The sequence below is a fragment of the Leptidea sinapis genome, chromosome 24 (genome assembly GCF_905404315.1).
Source record: "Leptidea sinapis chromosome 24, ilLepSina1.1, whole genome shotgun sequence".
NCBI lineage: Eukaryota > Metazoa > Arthropoda > Insecta > Lepidoptera > Pieridae > Leptidea > Leptidea sinapis.
In genome coordinates, this window is record NC_066288.1 from 7317265 (window position 1) to 7339165 (window position 21901).

The following is a 21901-nucleotide window of genomic DNA, read 5'->3' on the forward strand; positions in this document are numbered from 1 at the left end:
TTTACAAAAAGAAAGACGAAATTGTTTTTTTTTCATTGGAAAAAGGGCATTTGATTCATAAATAACTTTGAATAATATAAATCTCTTTCAGACACTGTGTCAGTAAGAACAATTGGAATTTGGAATAAGTACGAATTATGTATAAAAATAAATAAAATGTGCTGTCGAACGGAGATTTTTCTTGTAATTGAGTAATGTGTTTTGGTTTGAGCTGATGGTTTTGTTCCCAATGCTCTAAATAAATAAAAGAAACACACAAATAAAATGTGCTGAAAGTACCTACTTGATGTTTGAATGGAGCTGTTCCATAAAGCTATACAATTTTTTGCCAAAGTCATATTAATAGTAAAACGTTTTTAGTACTTTTGATATAAGAGAGGCCAAACGGGCAAGAGGCTCACGGGATGGGGAGAGATGAGGCAACCGCCCATGGACATCCGCAACAACAGGTGTCAAGAGATGCGTTGCCGGCCTTTAAGGCCGTGGGAGTATAGTCTTGAAGGTCCCTAAGTCGTATCGGTTCAGGAAAAAAGCAGCCAGTAATTGATTCCAGTGCGTGGCAAGAAATTTTTTGCAAAACGCACGGTTGTGGAATACCAGACGTCAACGTGATGCAGGTGGTATTTTGTATTTTCGGTGTTATTTTAATTTGGCGTTTCAAAACCAAACAATAATATAACACATGAATTTCGAATTCTTCTTAATTGATTAGTTTCATTGTTCCAATCAAAACTTGTTCCTCTTTATATAATATATATATAAAATTCTCGTGTCACGGTGTGCACTCCGAACTCCTCCGAAACGGCTTGACCGATTCTAATGAAATTTTGTGTGAATATTGGGTTGTTCTGAGAATCGGACAACATCTATTTTTCATCCCCCTAAATGTTAAGGATGGTCCACACGAATTTTTTATATATTTTTTTTTAATTTGTATGATTATGAGTCAGCATTAAAAAATACATATTTTCACACATCTACGATCAATAGTTTCTTTTGTATCGCGATTTTAATATCGACAATACAACGTTTGCTGGGTCAGCTAGTATCGTTATATAAAATATAATGTGATAAATATAAATACCTACTGCAATATTTCTTATTTTCGCAGTCAGTGATAAAAAGTAGAGAAGAACTCTTGATAAACATAAATCCTCTTGTGTGCCTTGTAATAAATTCCTTTTCTTTTATTTGTGTTCACAGATTAACAAATGTGTTTCTTACTATTATATATTTGTATTGTTTGTTTGTATGTAACTAAGAAATAATAAAAAGTTGTCTCCGTTGTGTTTTTTTTTCTAATTACTTTTTTATTATTATTTTGTATTTAAGCCGTATTGATATAGCTCGTGGTAAACCTACCTATCCGATATCCATTGGAGTTTAATTTTAATGAAGTTCTATGAACAATAATATTGTCAGTACATTTATGAAACTTTAATATACGTTCACAAAAATCGTCACCTTTTTGCTCTCAATTGTGATTTTCATTATTATAACACTAGAAATAAGGGATTGCTTGTAACTAATTCTAGTAGGCTTTATAAGATACATAATAGCTTTAAGGGTAAGGGTACTATTATAATAAATGCCCACACACTGTTCAGGCATTATCTATAAATAAATTTTAATGTTTTTAAAAAAATTGCTCTGTCGTTAATCCTACTCTTCCACAGCTGAATATCTAAGTGATCCGATAGCCTGGGACTAGGACTAATCCGACAGCCTGGGACTAGATTATGATTATTTTATAGTAATAGCAATGGAAGTACAATATTGTATTTTTTATTAAAAAGAGCGCAAAAAAAAAGAATGCTGGGAGAGTTTCATTTCTCATTGCTCAGAGTGCCATTTGTTTCCGAAGTGGTAGTAGTATCAGTATATTAGAAATGACATCAAAAAGAATTCTAAAGGAATCAACTTTGAGAAAATAAATGCCTTTTATGCCTTAAATTGTCATTTTACTAAACAGCTTGTCAGTACGTCTCATGGCTTTATGAAGATCTAGTTCGAGGCGAACTTCTATAATTACTGTTAATAGGATCAGGCCGAATGAATATTGAGCAAGGCCTAGTCTTTGTAGGAAAAATAGTTGAACAATATAACACTAACATTTTGTTGTATGGGAGATATCCATCCAGTGGGAGGCTCCTTTGCACAGGATACCGGCTAGATGATGGGTACCACAACGGCGCCTATTTCTGCCGTGTGTAAACATTATTGTGTTTTGGTCTGAAGGGCGCCGTAGCTAGTGAAATTACTGGGCAAATGAGACTTAATATCTTATGTCTCAAGTTGACGAGCGCAATTCTTGTAGTGCCGCTCAAAGTTTTTGGGTTTTTCAAGAATGCAGTGCGCATTGTAATGCGCAGGGCGTATCAATTATCATCATCTGAACGTCCTGTTCGTCTCGTCCCTTATTTTTATTTAAAAAAAAGATGTTTTTTTTATGATGTTGAGTGATCACTGCCGCTCACGTTCTCTTGAAACACCAGAGGAATTACAGGAGCGTTGCTGGCCGTTTAGAAAGGTGTACGCCCATTTAAAGATACCTGTGCCGTATCGTACTTAGAACACCGCACTAGGGAGCTCATTCCACAGCTTGGTTCTGCTTTAAAAAAAGTTTCTTGAAAACTGCACTGTGGAGGAACGCCACACATCCATGGTGTGGTGATGGTGGGGATGTTATCTTTTTTCCCGTTAACTTAGTTGTTTGATTTTTTCACAGATTCAGGAGACTCTAGACTTGAGTATATCTTTTAAATTTCAACTCGATACATCCACGCGTTCCTGAGATAAAGGGTCTTGACAAAAAGACGGACGCATGGCCGGTCTTACGGACAACAGTGTTAGGATTACAGTAACGGTTCGATTTTTCCTTTTGAGGAACGGAACTCTAAAAACACTATTATTTATGATGATGATAACTTACATTTCATATTCAATACGTCAATTATATTATGGCAATAAACAAAAAAAATACTGCTTTTTATCTATATTTATATAAATGAATTGCTGTTCGTTAGTCTCGCTAAAAGTCGAGAACGGCTGGACCGATTTGGCTAATTTAGGTCTTGAATTATTTGTGGAAGTCCAGAGAAGGTAAATAGGAAAATGCTGCAAAATTAAATAAAAACAACAAATTTGTTTTTCCTTTGATGTGTCCATACATAATTTCTATGAGAGAATTTATTGACGCACGGTTTGACAGTTCTGCTGTAAAACAATTTCATTACGACAGCAGGGTGCATATTTTACGAAGTAATTTTTGATGTTATGATATATTATTGACAAATTCATATAAAAACATTATTATATACAGAACAACGTCTGTCGGGTCAGCTAGTATTTCAAATTATCAAGAATTATTTCGTAACATATGCTCCTTGTTGTTATAATGAAATTGTTTCACAGCAGAACTGTCAAACCGTGCGTCACTAAAGTCTCTCATAGAAAATATGTCCATACAAAACAAATATTGGAAATAAAAATAATTATGGGTTCCAAATCGAAATAAAAACTATCCTATCACTCAATTTGGACTAAACTGCACTCCATGAAGTAAGACCATTAAAATCCGTTCATTAGTTTAGGAGTTCACTGGAAACAAACGTCAGGAAACTGGATTTATATATATTAAGTTTTGAGAATTATTCGTATAATATTATATTCATTTCTTAAATCACAAATATCTGAATTTTTTTTTTAAACTTTTTAAAAAAAAAACTTTTTTCTCAAATTTATTTTAATTTCACTTATTGTAATAATAACTATATAAACTTAGCTCAATAATATAATAATAGAATGCCATTATCATCATCATGTTGTAAAAACATAACCGATTAGTAGGCATAACAAATTGTTTATGTTTATTCCTGGTGTAAACATAATTAGTAGCATTCTTTTGCAACACATAGATGGTATTAACATCGGCCGCACTGCCCATAACTATACATAGGACGTAATACTAAGAATATAACTAAAGTAAACTAGTCGCGCCATATATAGGTCTGTTAATTGTACAATCTTTTTAACCGCGTATGCTGCAGAACCTAGCAGAAATATAGTAGATTCCGCCTGTTTTACCACCTCTCCGTTTAACAAAACTACGGCGATAAATAAGATGTTAAGTCTCATTTGCCCAATAATTTCACTAGCTACAGCGCCCTTTAGAAACACAGTAATGCTTACACATTACTGCTTCATGGCAGATATAGGCGCCGTTGTGATACCAATAATCTAGCCGGCATCCTGTGCAAAGGAACCTCCCACACGACTAAGGAGAAAAAGCACACTTTTGCCGTTTCGCTATCAGACTATGAATGATAATATGTCCTTATGTGTGTATATAAAAACGTCATTGACTGGAATAGAATCAATTTGTGCTTGTGGATTCTTATGGCTACTACAGAATAAATAACTACCCGTTCAAAGAAGACGGGGATATCTGGGCCAAAATATAATAAGTTGGGATATGGTTTCAAAAAAACTGTCATATTTTTCTATTTCAAAATATAAAAAATTAGTCTAATTCACAAGGTAGAAGAAACCTTAAGATTAAGTTTTCAGTGTCTTAAAATTCACGAATAATTTGGGATATCGATTACTATAATTGATTAATGTGAATGAGTTTAATTTTTAACTTTTAACAATTGACTCCGCCACCACTTACACCAGATGATTGAGTCAATAAATGTACCTAAATAAGTACATTACAATTAACATAATGTCTTTAGTTTAAAAAAGTTTAATAATAACATTATATTATAAAGAAATCGATCGAAGAAAAATTCGATTCTTAATCTCGTTCTGTATTTTTAATCTGTGCTGACAATCTGCGATATTGTCCGCATCTAATACCAATGTAACCATATTGGTGTTCCAAATATATACAGAACATATACAGTACCTTTATCTCTCATCGTTATGGCAGCGTTAGTAAGAAAAGTTAACGTTCGTAATTTTTTTGTCCGGTTACGGTTTTAATATAGCCTGTGACATTCACAAATAATGTAGCTTTCTATTGGTAATGGAATTTTCAATATCAGTTCATGAGATCGAGATATAACCCCCTACAACCTCACATTCAAATATTTTTATTCGAAATAGGATGTGACATCACTTATTGAAAGTCAAAAACTACGACCCATTCTAAATAGAATGCCTCAGACCTGAGAAGAATGGGCGCAACAAACTCAGCGGGCTTATTTTTCACCTAAAAAATATGTTTACAAAGTAATATTGTACAATTAAACTTATTATTCAATAGCCTGAAGGCTGTCGCTCCTTTCCCAATCTGTGGTATCATTAAGAAAGTCATTTATGTTATAGTAACCTTTACTACACAAACTTTTTTTAACAATTCTTTTGAATAACGTAATACTTTTGTTTGGAACATTTTCTGGGATCTTGTTTTAAAAGAATATACATCGCCCCACAAAAGACTTACTCACTTACTCACAAACTTTACCTCTTTTTAATATTATTATTAGTTATAGATTGTACTATATTCACATTTCTTTGTAAATTTAATTCATTATAACTACTTATAATTTAAATACGTTGGAGACAGAAACTTGGTTCCAACCGCCAACTGTTTCACCAAAACCCAATTAATCTAATAACTGCAGATTATTCAGAATTGAAGCGATGTAACATCAATTATAATTATATCGTTTTAGTTTTTACCAGTCTTGGTAATTTTCTTTCTACAACTACAGTACTTAACATAAACATGCTATAGTTTCTTTTGTTATGTTGTTCTCACAATTATGGAAGTTATTAATAATATGTTACTATATTACTTGGAAGTTATAATTTACTAATCACTCAATTTACAGTCACGGCACTGATACTTAGTGCTAGTTGTTCTTTGCACATTGTTGTTTCATTGGCTATAATTAACGTTACAATTGAAACACATAGCAACACTGGTTATTATATTAATAGTCTCATACGAGTCAGCTGTGCCTTATAACATGTCCTTGCTTCGAGCAACACGTTCGTGTGATCGTTGTACTGTTTAAAGATTCAATCCAAAATTTTCGAACCCTAATGACATTTTCCTAGAGTCATTATAAACAATTAGGTCGAAATTCGCTTGTACATAAATTTCCTAAGTAACTGTTTTCATTTTATTAGAGAGTTCACCAATTATTGTCATACAATATTTGATTTTAAAAGAATTACCAGCAATGTAGGTCACGTATCACTGTTGTCGATGATCAACCACCTACGTAAAACTTATAAAAAGCGACGTTGACTTTTGCATTGCGCTGTCTTCGCTTAAGCTCAGCATAGTTTTAGCTGCCAAATGACTTTAAAAAGGAATTCAAAGATTATATCTTTAAACGAGCAATTCTCGTACATATATAATCTGTATATCAGAAAGGGCTCCAACGATAATATCATAAAATTTAGTATACAGGCGATTTTGGGGGCGATAAATCGATCTAGATAGGTTTCGATTTAAAAAAATGTAGTTTTATCTGTGTTTTAAAGAGAAACAGCTACAATAACATTAGAATACAAAGGCAAATTTTGCCACTATATACAAGACTATAATAGCTCAGATGGGAGGGACATTGGGTGATCCGGAAAGCAGAAGACCCCGGTTCGAGTCCAGATGTCCCATTAGATGTTTTTTTGTTCAAGTTTTGTACATTCTTAAAAATCCGAGCAAGGCTCAGTTATCCGGATGTTATCAATAATACTTGCACACCACAGTTTCATTGTAGAATAACATATTTGGTTGGTAATGTGCACTTTGATACCGAAACAAAAACAATTCTTGTACACTACAGCTTTGCAGTACAAAGAAAGCTGCGGTGGTTAAATCTAGAAACAGATAAAAAAATGCTTATAGCTACTACTGAAGAGCGTTACCGAGCTTTGAGGTAGGTGTCGTTCTAAAGGTACCAATATCAGATCGCCTTGGAAATATTGCGGGAAGAAATTTACCTCTAACTTAGTAGTAGGTTTTATTCGTTCAAAAAAATAAAGTTCTTGAGAACCACTCTGTGGGTGAACCTGTGAACGCCACTCATCCAGGAGATTACTCAAACGGGCAAGGGGGCTTCAAACTTATAAAGGGTGTTCTAATCTTCTTCTTCTTCGTTACACTCTTGTCAGAGTCGTCGTGGTCGTCACGTCGAGGTTAGTGACCTACTGGCCTGTTTCACAATGCGCCGCCACTCGTCGCAAACTACCGCTCTTCTCGTGCATTCATGCAGAGTACCGTCGACAGCTTGCCTCACATGGTCTATCCACCTCATCGGGGACTCGCTCTAATCTAGAAGTTCTCTAAATTGTATCCCTTTGGGACGAGTATTCAAAATCGGTGGCAGAAGTCAGGTAAAAAGCTGTGGTAAAAGAAAAACGTAATGCCCTCTATATAATTTTATCTATCTATTGTCTACTATGGGTTGGACAAACACTAAATTCCACGAGTCCTTATGTAGGTACTTATTCGAAGCACAGTAGATGAAATATCATCCGATTAACTGGACATAAGAGCATCCAAGAGCACTCCTTTCAGTTTTCTGTCTGAACTGTACTGCATTGCGTTCCAACATTCAGGGAAGCTAGGCGACGGTGGCAATGGTTCTAGACCCGGGTTCGAGGTCAATGAAGCATCCAGCTAACTCCAGATTCTTCTGGATTTTTCTTGTCTTTTGTAATCGGAGTAATAATGTAATTATTGTAGATCTGGTTATTATGTATATACATTTGCCCCCAGGAGGAGAGTAGTAAATACGCAAGAATCAGTTGTATGTACATTGTCAATTCCAGGCCGTCAACCTCAAAAATAATATTCAGTTCGACAGTTAAGTCGGTACGGTTAAAATAGCAAAAAATATGAATTCACATATGCAGTCCCCCTGAAAACGAGATCTGGAAAAGACTTGTAACGCCGGGTTAACTAAAATAAAAATGTAACTTTTACGCAAAAATCTAATGTAAAAACACAATTACAATTACACGTGTTGTAATCCTTTAAAAGTGTTTGATTTAAATGTTCCACCAAATGTAGGAGACATAAAGAGTGTTAATTTATTTATTAGTACCGACTAGTTTAGGGACGAGCAAGTCTTTTGTGGGGCGATGTATATGCTTTTACAACAGGATCCCAGAAAATGTTCAAAACAAAAGCATTAAGTTATTCAAAAGAATTGTTAAAAAACGTTTGTGTGGTAAAGGCTACTATAACATAAATTACTTTCTTAATGATACCACAGATTGGGAATGGAGCGACCGCCCTCAGGCTATTAAATAATAAGTTTAATTGTACAATGTTACTTTGTAAATGTTACTTTAATTGTAAAACATATTGTTGATGAAAAAAAAAGCCCACTGAGTTTGTTGCGCCCATTCTTCTCAGGCCTGAGGCATTCATTTTGGAATGGGTGGTAGTTTTTTTGAGTTTCAATAAGTGATTTCACATCCTATTTTGAATAAAAATATTTGAATTTGAATTTGAACTCGGAGGTCTCTCAGAGCGGGGGCGTGGGTTCGCCGGCAGACGAATGATCTGTAACTAATCGGTACAAACACAGTTGATTAGTGAGTAAAGCGGATTTGATTGAACAAAGTTAATAATATCTGGCCAAAATTTTAATATATGAAACTTACTTCTGCCTGCGACTTCGTTTGCGGAATAATAATATTGACACACTTTTACACAAACTATCTTGCCCGAAACTAGGCAAAGCCTGTGATGGGTTGTAAGACAAAGATATATTTATCATTAAATACATATATACATCCATAATTTGGAAACCAACATCCATATTCATCATATACATTTGTATCTACCGGGATCGGAACCGAAAACCTCTAGCTCAGTAGGCAGGCTCTCTAACCACTAGGTTAAATGGGTCGTCAAAATAAATATGTCATAAATATATCGTATAAATATGTAACAGTCGCTATTATCATACAAAATACTATATTTATACAGGGTGACCTGTGCGTATGTATATAATAAGAAAATAAAGAATAATAAAGGAAAATATTACTAACCTAAGATAATATTCAATACATTGAAAATGTCCGCATTATTTTAAAAATTTGCACACTTATTGAGGAATTTTGATAAAATACAAGATATATCTCTCTATACTCGTAACTTCGGCCTTTATATCGACGAGGCACATACGATATACGAAGAAATTGAGTCTTTCAATTATTATAACATTTGATGCTATTTCGCGACTATTATAGAAGAAATAAAGTACATAGTATTTTCTTTGACACTGTCAGTAAATTGTGCCAAGCACCATCTGTCTACAGCAAATACCACCGCCGAGGCAACAAATAGCGCTTAACGTCACATTGACAACTATGACAAATACTAACTCGACTTGTGTTAACCACAGTCCCCTTAAAAGGTCAAGAAACGTCGTGTTAAATAAGTAAATAATAAAAACAAAATACTTTTACGCAAATACCTTATATAAAAAGAACCTAACAAGTACCATATAAAAAAACCCGCATTTGAAAACATAAACAGTATTTTATTTAATTAAATTCTAGTTTAAAAATTATGAAAAAGAGCTACTGCTACATGTCTTTAGTAGCAGCTATATTGTGAATATTATAAGTCAGATAAACACTCTGTTAATTCAAATGTAAAACAAGATTTACTTCACAAAGCAAATTTATGCGGAGTAGCGAATAAGCAGCATGGACTCATCTTTTGTGTGTCGTGGGAGCAATTAGTTCAGTCCTGTTTCTGTTAATAAAGTTTTGTAAGTCTTCATTAATGCAAATTAACATAACAATAATTATCTACATCTGTAATAAGCCTGTTTGTAAGAACAAATCACAGATAAAATTATTATCAACCAGTTAAAAAGGAAAATTTAAAACTGACTGGAATTCATAAAATTACATATATTTGAATTGTAAATAAATAATATTTTATATGTAATATAAGTAATCAGTATGCGCTGGTTATGTCTATAAGTGTGCTAGTTTTACAATTATAATTCAAATAAATCAGTGCTTATACAGCTCTATAATGGCAATATTTTACCAGTGAGAGGCTCCTTTGCACAGGATGACGGCTAGATTATGGGTACCACAACGGCGCCTATTTCTGCCGTGAAGCAGTAATTGCTGTGTCTCGGTCTGAAGGGTGCCGTAGCTAGTGAAATTACTGGAGACAAAGGAGACTTAACATCTTATGTCTCAAGGTGGCGCTCAGAATTCTTGGGCTTTTCAAGAATCCTGAGCGGCACTGCATAGTAATCATTGGCCGTATCAATTAACATCAGCTGAAGGTTCTGCTCGTCTCGTCGCGTATTTTCATTAAATAAAGACATTAGATGAACACACGGGTAGGTTTACTCTTAGTTCAAACCCTTAGGAATTACTTCATAAGTATTTTTTATGATTTTTAAACTTCGATGAGTGGTCAGTAACTTATAGAAATATTTTGTACAGCGCACCATGAGCGAGTTGATCACATAGTTTTTTTTTTAAATTTTCAAACTCTAATTGAAATATTATTGAATCTATTCATATATTTATAAATCAAAGTCGCTCCTCGATGTTTACCCTTATGTAGATCTTTATAACTACGGAATGGATTTTGATGCGGTTTTTTTATATCGCTCAATTATCGCTTAATATAGCTTCTTTAGAGCATAAATATATATACTAGCTGACCCTGCAAACGTTGTATTGCCGATATTAAAATCGCGATACAAAAGTAACTGTTGATCGTAGATGGGTGAAAATTTGAAGTTGTATGTATTTTTTAATGCTGGCTCATAATCAAAAATTTAAGAAAAATCGTGTGGACCACCCTTAACATTTAGGGGGATGAAAAATAGATGTTGTCCGATTCTCAGACCTACCCAATATGCACTCAAAATTTCATGAGAATCGGTCAAGCCGTTTCGGAGGAGTTCAATGTTTAACACCATAACACGAGAATTTTATATATTAGATATTGTATTATAGATATGACAGATTTAAAATGCAGGCATATAGCCTCGCAAAGTAGCGCCACGATGTACATAGCTATAAAACGAACTTAGAAGATCGCATACGGAAGTTCAGAACGGACGAAATATTACGTACAATGTAGACCTCGCAGTGGATATTGAGCCTTGTCATTGAATGCATAAAACTCGTAACAGTTTCATTACCCCGCGTCCATTCGTTAACGTTAAGGCGACACTAAATCCCAGCGACCTTGAGCGATATAAGTTCACATCTGCCGGCCCGCCATCTATGTAACAAAGCTAGTATTTTCAAAATTCTTTGGTGGAAAACAGTTTATATGCTTACAATCCTCGTTATTCACTACTAATCTGAATAAATGAACCTACACAAAGAAGTACAAGCTATAAGAATAACTTTTCTGAGAGAAGTACCAAAAAAATGCGTCACGCCATGCCAAAAAACTTGTTTAACTTCAAAGAAAAGTGGTAGCTCAAAAAGGCTCGGCAGTGTTAACTATAACCAACAGCAAGCATTAGAAATAAGACTTAAGGATATGTGTAACAGGATTAAGTAGTGTTCATAGCTCGAAATGCTATACTTTCATCACAAAACTTGTCTAAAAACACCATGTTTGCGTGTTTTCTGCTTACTCATCGCCTTAAGGCTGGGGACCGAGCCAACGGCCTTGAGAATCGGGCAGAGCTAAGTTACATCTCTCGTACAAAATCGCCATAGTTTTAATTCGTAATTACAAGCATTTTTAATTTATTACAAACACTATACAATATTCTTTACAAAACTATGTCATGTTAAATAGTATTGGTGTACAATTAATAAATTTTCGTACAATATTTATCTAGACTGTATGATCAGCATGGCTCCAACTGTATAAGTTAGGGGTACTGGTGATTTTTTTTGGTACTGTCTATAAAAAATAGAAGTGTAATTAAAAAATCAATTTTCTTGTCATATTCTGTAGATATTTTTTTTTTATAAGCTTTATATAAACCGCCAAGAAATGGTTTCAACTATGCGCTATTTTGGCGATTTCTTGGGATAGCAGCCTTAAGCATCAGAGGCACGCAAGGTGGAAGAATAGAACACGTACATAACTATAAACTTACGCATTAGATCGCATCAGATAATAAGTATAAGTTGTAGATTATACAACGAAGTTAACTCAAAAAATTCAGAAATCGATATTTTCAACGATAATTCAAAAAAGTTTGTAAAAATTCTCGCACATCAAGCTAACCTGTGAAGTTTTTTTTTTCCATTATCCACCTATTCCACCTATATCCTCTTCATTATAAAACCATATAAATTATATCCTTACTTTATATATATTTTAGTACTTAGACATTTTTGACTGTTGTTCATCTTTAATTGTTACATATATCAGAATAATTGTACCTAGCATAAGTTTATATAAATGTGAAATATATGTAATGTTGATGATCCAAATAAATAAATAAAAGTCCGTACCTGGATCGAATGACAGCTATGGGAAGTACGGTCAGCAAGATAAACTCAATAAAAGCGGTTTAAGCCAAGTAGGCCAGTAAAGATAGAATTTAACATCGCACTAAATTTTCGATCAATATTTTTTTGTAGGGTCACTTATTGAGCATAAAATCACAAAATGGAGCCAGATCCAGGTTGAGCTCTTGAAAAAAAGTTTTGGCCGATATCTCGGATACTATGCACTTTAGGGTAAAAGTTATTTGAACCGTTATTGTAGAAAATAAATTTTCGCATCTTTTATTTTCTGTTAACTTTTTGTATCTGTCTATAGTGTTTGATTGTTCTATGGTGGCACTTTAAAATTATATCCTTGATTTAGTAGGAACTAGGAAATATGAAGTAATATTCTAAACTTGTTTGAAATATTTTCATAATAATTAGATTGGAATTTAATTAAACCGTGTTAATGGTATAACCGCCGTTTCACTGCTAAAACATAAGTAGTAGAATCATTAATCTCACAGGATTAAGAAAGTGGATGTTTCATATTTGTAACATACCCAATAAAAGTAAAATGAAAAACGATGCAATAATATTATCGCATGGAAAAAACAAACCATTGATAAATGTCATTAAATTCACAATGTTATTAATAAATCATCGCCCCACGATATCGCTCCCCGCCCCCGCTTGGATTCCAACGCACATTCATTAATAACTCGATAATTTTAGACATTTTTTTTAAAAGCTTAAAAATATGACGTTATAATTCTATTAGTTTTCCAATACAATAAAAATACTTTTGTATCACTATGTCTATTGAGGCGTTTTAGAATTATAAAACTAAAAACTTTAAAATTTATTCTTTTTTTGTTTCAGATTGGTATAATAATATGATATTGACACACTTTTTACACAAATTATCTTGCCCCAAGTTAAGCATATATATAGCCTGTGTTATGGGTTACAAGACAATGATATATTTAATACAATATACTTAGTTAAACATACATAAATTCATATAAATATACATAAATACATTTAAACATCCATTACTCGGAAACAAACATCCATATTCATCATATAAATGCTTGCACCTACCGGGATTCGAACCCGGGACCTCTAGCTTAATAGGTATGAATGGCTGTTTTAGTAGTTTATTAAACAATAATAAATTTTTACGCATAAAGTAAAGCAAAATGTATCTTATATAGATACATTTGACATTTGACATTTGATATTTGACATTTGATATTTGACATTTGACATTGATGACAGATTGTATTCAACCTCGCGTCGAATTTCAAACTGGCTACCATAGTTAGAACATTAAAAGAAGATTATAAAGAACAAGAATAGAAGCGAAGATACGAGAATGACATCAAATGGTACATGGTAGTGAATTGAATTCGGAGTTTATTAATATGATAATGTGTACTAATATCGAATAAATCAAAAAGAAAATACTAAAAGCTTATAATGATTTTGATAAATGGGGAACAACAAAAAAAGTGGACGCACTCAATAGACCCTCCATTAAAAACTTATGAGTATTTTTTTAGCTTAATACAATTATACCCTAACTGTTTTATTTATAAACGCAATGTAAAGTTGCTGTTGTCATGTTATTCTGTAGTGACAAAGGTAAGATAAAGAAAAAGTTTTAAATTTTGAATAGATTTTTTTCGCGTTTATTAATAACACAGTTAAGGATTATTCTCGAATGATGTTGCACAGTGTAGTAAATAATAAACAATCAACAACAACTAATAAACAAGTAAACAAGTTGTGTGCGTAACAGCTGGTTGAAAAAAAAATCCAATATTATTCCTATTCTCGATCTTAATTTGTAACCCATAAGGTCAAGATTCCCTTACACTGGTATCCAATTTTATTACCCGCGAAATTTCGTCGTATTAATAATAAGCTCTTGTAGCTTTGAATTATAGGTTTCCGGTATAAATTTTATTTCATATAATTGTAACAGAAATTTAGTCTTATATCAAAAACACGCACAAACAGAATAACAATTACTTGACAAAAAACCAGACGTTAATAATAATTATATAAATTAATAAAGCTTAACATATAATTAGCATCGGGCAAAACATAAATTCATTACTTTTTGCTCCATAATTATATTAGTTTTTATTCGTTTGCTATAATTAGAAAAATTGATATGGGTATTATGTTTTGTGGATTATTTATCTTCGAATACGTGGGGGATTACTCTGTCCACCGGTGAAACTTATATCCGTTAAATCACGCAGACGTGCACGAAACACAGCGAGACAGAAAATAATCCTTCCAAAATCTCTGATGTATGCTTTATAATAATATAATAATAATATTGACACACTTTTTACACAAATTATCTTGCCCCAAGTTAAGCATATATAGCCTGTGTTATGTGTTACAAGACAATGATATATTTAATACAATATACTTACTTAAACATACATAAATTCATATAAACATACATAAATACATTTAATCATCCATGACTCGGAAACAAACATCCATATTCATCATATAAATGCTTGCACCTACCGGGATTCGAACCCGGGACCTCTAGCTTAGTAGGTAGGATCGCTAACCACTCGGCTATACAGGTCGTCAATTATCATTTATTATATGAATAATTATTCCTGCACATATAAATAATAAAGCTTTAAATATAGCATGAGTTAATAAATGAAAAAAAGCTAATTCTTTAAATCCTATTAATAAAATTCATGCTTTGTTTCTTTTCTTTCTCCATTCTATATCTTAACTTGTATTTATTTCACTTTCACAGATTCACAGATCACATCTCTTGATAAAGAGGCACTTATATTCTCAAAATTGATTCCTTTAGAAATCTTTTTGGTATCATTTCTAATATGCTAGATACTACTACCGTTTTGGAAACAAATAAGCGCTCTGAGAGAGAAGAAGCGGTGCAAGAAACTATCCCAGCAATTGAACGGAGTGTTTAAATTCTCTTTGCCAGCAATCTTTTTTTGCGTTCTTTTTAATAATAATAACTCTTTTTGATAATTAGCGCAGCACGCGAAAATAAGTATTTTAAAGTCAAGTGGTACAATTTGACTACAATATCAAAGGTAAAATGCATGTCGGTAGACCAAACCAGAGGAGATGCAATTGTAAAAATAGATGGTAAAAACTGGCTGGAAGAAGAAAAATATAATCTAATTGGGAAGGCTTTCACTTAAGAGACATCGAATTATTTATTAAAATAACGAACAGACTTACTAACAAATATATACAAAATGTACAAAAAATGTAATTGGATTATTTATTAAGGAACAATGAACTTTACATCGGTTCATAATATTTGGCATTGTGAGCTTACAAACAAAAAAAAACACGCGAATTTAAACCTATTGCGTCATTATACTGCAGTCGAAAATTTCGAATTTGGTAATTTTGCTGGTAAGTCGAGCGTAAGGATTTCAAATGTTTTATTTATTAGAGCGGTCGTACACTGAAGACAGACAGCAATGACTGTCAATCTATGATTAAATAATAATATTTAACCTGATCATGATACAAAAAGATACTGTTTAAAGCAAAAAAACATATAATGCTGTTAATCTTCTCTTAAAACAGAATTTCAAATACTTCTTCATATGAGTATAATATATCTTCATAACACAAAGTGTATTCTCAAAGGTTAGCTAGCATTAATAACGGAATTTGAGATATTTCCATCATATCGTCATCGTTTTAGTAAGTGACTTAAAAATGCCAATTGAATAAAATCATCAAATATCTCAAATACCTTTATTCAAATTGGCATTTTAAAATTTGAATTTATAATCAGTTAAACTATGTTTTATTGACTTATGACCAATAAAATATTTAATATATTATAAAATTAATAAAACATACGTAAGTATACTGTGTGCTTCCATCAATTATGTTTTTATTTATTCATTATGATACTCTATTGATCTTACACTTAGGCTGGTTTGCATCACTTTAGCAATAACAAACCTGTTGAAGTACCGGTTAAGTTAAAAATGTGTTGCACCATTTGACAATTTTTAGATGACGTCACTGTTAACCTTATGCGGTCAGCGTTATTGTTAACGTTAAATATGACTTTAGTCTTAACTATAATAGCTAATATGATGCAGTCAAAACATTAAATAATTAATCACCACTTTAACTATAGATCGAAGTTTAACACTAAACTAGTTTATGACATAATTTTTTTCAGGTCACTTATAAATTTGGGGCATTTATTAGATCCCTTTATTATTTAGCTTGCAATTACTCATAAGATCGTTTAATTCTAGTGAGGGGCGAATTTAAACCTATGTTCGTTCTACTGTGAGATAGATAGAAAGAGCTATCAATGTAATGTCTTGGAAGGATGTGAGAAACTTTAAGATTAATACTTATGAGGTGTGGACATTATAATTATCCAGCCATTAACTTTGTACAACGTCATGGTGTCTATAATATTTCGTCTATTTTCGAGTGACTGAAGCTTAAAATGTTTTAGCTTTGATTTATAGGCAGCACGGTATGGACAACTCCGATCCTTAAAAGCCCAAAATTTAGTGATGTTGCGTTGAATGTGTTCAAGTCTGATTTTGATATATAATTAAAAAATGTAATATGATAAATAAATGATTATTTTTAATAAAATGTAGTATAATTATAAACGTTTCAATTATAAAATTTCGAGGTAAACTTTTCTGGTACTAGTTGAAGTACCCAGGCTGATATATAATCGTGTTTACGTCGAGGTTTGAAGTACACATTCAAAGTCACGGTCGCCTTGAGGTAATTTGATCACAACCGCAGATCAGTGTTATGGCAAAACAGCCATATAAGTAACCATCATTTAGGTAATTGAGTTGTGAGTTTACCAGTATTTAATAGCTACTGTATGGCTCTGGCGTACCGACTATAAAATGATTAGACTGATAATGTAAAACTGCGTTGATACGATCTGTGGCATGTGCATGCGTAGCTAGTCGTTGGACGTTATATTTAGCAGGAACGTCAAACCTTTTATCACTGTGAAAAAGATAAGGTTCGGATTGCATGTTTTATAATGACTAGTTGTCGTTCAGTATGTATTTCATAATATGGTTATGGTTTGAATAATGGCTTCATACAGTTTAGCCGGCCTTCTCTCATTGCAACCAATAAGATACAAACAATTATCAATACTCAAGGAATATGTAATAGTTCAAGTTTGAATCACTCCGAAAGATCATTTAAAGCAATAGGAACTGTTGCGGCAATACAATAAGGTGTAATTCAGATCACATAGCGCTTAACCTACATATTTATTCTTAGAAATTGCCTCTCTTTCTATCGTATGACCCTTACCTCTTCTGATGACGTTAGGGTTATCTTCTTTACCTAAAACGGTAGGCGCCTTGATAATGTCATCTTATAAAAGTAGATTCGTTTTTTCTATAAAATAAATAGGTATGTAATCGTAATTAAAAACAAAGTATTTTTCATTGTCAAACGTACATTACTTGAAGATAATAATATATGCATTGGAACACCACGACACATTCAACATAACTCATTTGTCCTTCATAGTAATAAAAAGTAATTTCATAATAATAATCACTCTAAATTAGTTTGGTTCAGCGTCATGGAAGCTTCCTTTTTTATGTTTCTCTATTCGTTTGTTTGTTGTACACAGATATTTTAATATATCTAGAAAAAACAAACAAACAAATGGACCCCCCAGGCCAAGTGTCTCGACATCAAACTAAACTAACATTTTAAACTTTTTTACAATACTGCAATAAACAAAGGGATCATTAACTGCTTTCAAATAAATTACTTCTCATCTTACTGGCTGATACTGATCTACTTGTAGATATTTTTTGAACAGTCTAGTAGTTTTATGGCTTATATGTTATAACCAGTCTATAAGGTTCAATAATTACGCATTGAGCGAATTCAAAAAAGATTTTTTAGGCCTTGTCATTTTCGGTTAGTTAACACAAAATCTATAAATCATATGTCGAAAGACTGATCCATTTTAAAGTGGAAAGCCTATCATTCCGTCGTCAAATATCAGATGTTCTCGTTCAAAGTATTGCGAAGTTTTGTCCTATGTTGCTTGAATCTTCCACTTTCAGAGTTCCTAGACGATTACCATAAAACCCCTGGGTGTTTTGTGTTTGCCGTTAGCTCGTACTAATCTAAAAATATACTCACCTGTATCTAGACTATGTCAAACATATAATTCTCTCCATGTACCTATAGACACATTTTGCACATCACTCATAGCATTTAAGACTGCTTTTCGTAAATTTCTAAATAATGTTATATAGTAGGTATTATTTAGAAATTATAATTTCTTAAACTATAAATAGTTCACGTAGTTTTGAACTAAATTAACTTGATATATTTTGTTACTTCATTTGCATGTTGTGGCACCTATATTCAGTGCACATAGAGTTTTGTTTAGAGATTTACTTATATTAAGATTACTTTTAATGTAATTGCAACTGGTTATCCTTAAATAAATACATAATAACTATGTCCGTATAAAATATATTTTGATTCAAATCATTATATTATATAGAATGTTATATACGAGTACTTACATATATTTTATATGAGCTTTGAGATCCTATTCTCCTTCGATAACAGTTTCTATCCATTTACACAAACAAAAAAAACGAGCAAAATTATGGGTATTTCCAAAGTTTCGCTGGGTGTGTGGCGCGCATTATTAAGCATAATTTGTGCGGCATTGACATGTTTTAGTATGTACATAAATATTGTGGTAATTTTCATAATATAAATCCAATTTACATTAGATTAATAATTCCATATCAAGTGTATAAGTCACCTGACATATTATGTTTATCATTACACCGCCATTAGATAATATGAAAATATTTATATAGTTTCATCGTATGGAAGTAGAACGCATTTCAAATTGTTTAATAGACTTGAAAACTTTAACAATATAGTAATACCTATACATTACTAAGGTTTTTTTTTAAAAACTATATTTAATATATCAAAATGAAATCAAGTCAAAATAACTCTATTCATATAGGTCACAGAAATGACACTAATGAATGTCAAAAAAAAATTGTTCTTATTGAATCTTCTTCGTCAAGGGTTGAGCTAATCAGAAGTAGCAAAAAACTCATTGCCACTCTTTTAAATTAAGATTTACATTTTCATCGTTTTACAAATCATTTCAATTACAATATTATAATATGTAAAGTGATGCAAAAAACATACTCGAACGTCAAATAGTCGAATGCCTTATACGAGTAAGTCGAGAAAGTAAACGTAAATTATTACAAAACAATAGTTATTGAGTACAGTTGTTGCATCGTCCACACACACCGTAAATAACCTTTAAGAATCTGAAGTCGAGTCTCCGGCAACAGGATCATCCTGCCACCACAAGCAGCGCTCGTTCACGAGCATGACGCATAAGCCAGCGATTGCCACCCTCAACCATATTTTAGGGACCCGTCCCATGTCGCCGTCACTAAATGTTATTGATATCGCTTTGGTGCACTTTTTCTGTGCTAACCTTAACCACAGAATAAATAATAGTACCTATGTACTAAGTTAGTACTACAATATGTAAGAATCCATTCCTACTCAGTAGTTAATACTCGTACAGAAGTTGCACTTCTTTGATCTTTGCCGATATATGCTTTAAATCGTCTGACGGGTCAGATAGTGTTTAATATAATATTAATTAATGTTGTATATAAGTAAAATGTATCAGCAATAACGTAAAATAAAGAAGAAAAAAAGGCGAACACGTTACTTTTAAAATGTTTGTCTGTAGATACTTTTATAATTCATAATTTATAAATCTACTTTTATAAATAATAAGAAAGCTTATATAAACCGGTGCGGCTTTGTAAACGTTTGAAATTGGTAGCTCAGAGTATTACCTGGATTTAAACAGGATAATTAGGGTTCCGTACTCAAAGGTTACCGACAGGATCTCTATTACTCCGCTGTAAGGATAGACGTCTATCTGTCATCGGACTGCATTTCACAAGCAAATCAATGACGTTGTATACTAGACAAATTGCGTCGTATAAAAACATAGCCGAAATATGGAACATGCCACAAATAACACCATAATAACCTTCGACTGCTATATCTATACATTGCCGCATTTACTCCACTTGTTTAAAATATTCTTGGTCAAAAACCAGCAATGTAACACATTTATTTAGAGATTTGATGCGGACGGTGACAGTTGACACACCACTAAGGAGAAAAGTGTGCTTACTTTGTCTTTGAGCACACTTTTGCCGTTCCGTTAACAGACTGCGAATGATAATATGTCCTTATATGTGTATAGAACGCCTTTGGCCACAATAGAGAGCAAAAATTTTTAAAGTGTGTATTGCTTTACTGTCCATAACGACAGTCTACCAAGATGGCGGAATCCAAAATGAATGCCTTGCAAAATGAAAAAATATTTCTTTATTAAAACTATTGAGAACGTACATTTTGTTATATCTTGTAAAATTAAGGTTTAAAAAAATTTCGCTCTTCGCTAATAACTTAAATTTTTTTATTATAAAGAAGATCATTAATATGAAAGAACTTAAAATAAATCTCGACTCTTGGAACTGTAATTTAATTTAATGTGTATTGTAATTTAATAAATATATATTTAAATACCGGAAGACGCAGTGTTGGTAGGCCCCCACAAGTTGGACCGACGATCTAGTCAAGATCAACGGAATACGTCGGATGAGGGCAGCGCTAGACCGATCGTCGTGGGAATCTTTGGGGGAGGCCTTTCTTCGGCAGTGGACGTCTTCCGGCTGAAGATGATATATATATCTACACAGAAAATATGTCCCGGCGCAGCCGTTATGCTACTGCCGTACTGCCTCCTTAAGACAGTTTACCATAAATATCGAGAATTACCACGTAAAACTTGTTAACAAGCCAAGACTAAATAGCGGATAGAGGCTTGTAAAATAAATAAGCAATATGGATAAGAAGGCCACGAAAATATTTATCACGGATATTATACGTTATTACGTATGATATATTTAACATTATTACAACAGATTATATTGTTTTTAAATATAGTATAACTATAAGTACAATTAATCCATTATCAATATCAAAATTTTCCACTTCAAATCAAAACACATTGTTGTAAATTAACTGATAAAATTTCTACAGAAGGTTAAAGACTTTTAGATACTTGCATTTACTTTGCTTATCAGTTGTGTATGAGTAACTTTATTAGTGTTCCATGACTGTGTTTGTTAACGAAGAATGATTTATGGCTTTATTTGAATTTAGTTTTTTTTTAAGTAATCCTTCGACAGTCGCCATTATGCAATCCACGGCATTTTTGCCAGATGCACCTATACTCGATATAATGTAGCTTATAGTTCTGATAGGACGTATAACAGTAGATAATTATGTCAACATCTTTCGTATTACAGTTGAAGCAGAGCATTTCCGGCAGACCGTATCC

The 21901-nt window shown here is 32.6% G+C and overlaps 1 protein-coding gene across 2 annotated transcripts in view; it reads right to left on the reverse strand.

Moving 5' to 3' along the window:
* The window catches only part of LOC126971772 (ATP-binding cassette sub-family G member 4), a 164398-nt gene that overhangs the window by 76993 nt on the left and 65504 nt on the right, over positions 1-21901 (reverse strand). The window lies entirely within an intron of this gene.